This window comes from Mastomys coucha, chromosome X (assembly GCF_008632895.1).
Source record: "Mastomys coucha isolate ucsf_1 chromosome X, UCSF_Mcou_1, whole genome shotgun sequence".
Taxonomy (NCBI): Eukaryota; Metazoa; Chordata; class Mammalia; order Rodentia; family Muridae; genus Mastomys; species Mastomys coucha.
The window spans coordinates 89,684,155-89,684,866 of NC_045030.1; positions in this window are offsets into that span (position 1 = coordinate 89,684,155).

A 712-nucleotide genomic window follows, 5' to 3' on the forward strand; every position below is an offset into this window, starting at 1 on the left:
GGGGTACTGGTTTTGAAGGCATGAAAGGGTCATAAAGAGCAGCTAAGGCTTGGCACAGTGAGAGGTCATGGAAGGCCATTGGTGAAGGTGCAGCCTTGGTTTGCAATTGATGGCCCAGGACTGAAGGGGTCATGCAAAGGAACTGAGGCTTGGCACCATGATGTCTATGAGAGGATATTGGTGAAGCCCCGTTACAGCAAAAGACAGCAATGTTTTGGGAATACCAGTACCATGCAATGATTACTAAGAACAGCAACAACAATGGAGTACAGGCATCTGAAGCCTAGAAGACAAGGTGTGTGCTACAAAGAGCAGAGTTGGAGAAGTGACCAAAGCCCTTAGAGGAGCCCAGAAGATTGAGAGTTGGATCCCGACATTGGTTTTGCTTTTGATTGTGACTGTGCCCTGATATTTTTCCCTCTTGAAGAAGAAAGTATTTTAGTGGAGTCCACAGTTAAGAGACTTTGAATTTTAAAAGGTATTGGACATTTTAATTGGATTGAACTTTTAATATGTAAAGACTGTGTGACTTTAGATCTTGGGGATGAATGAGAAAGTAAGGGTTGAGGCTTAATAGTGATGTGTTTGTGTGTCATGTTGACAAGGGGTCAATTGTACTGGCTGGGTTTGTGTGTCAACTTGAAACAGGCTGGAGTTATCACAGAGAAGAGAGCTTCAGTTGGGGAAGTGCCTCCATGAGATCCAGCTGTGG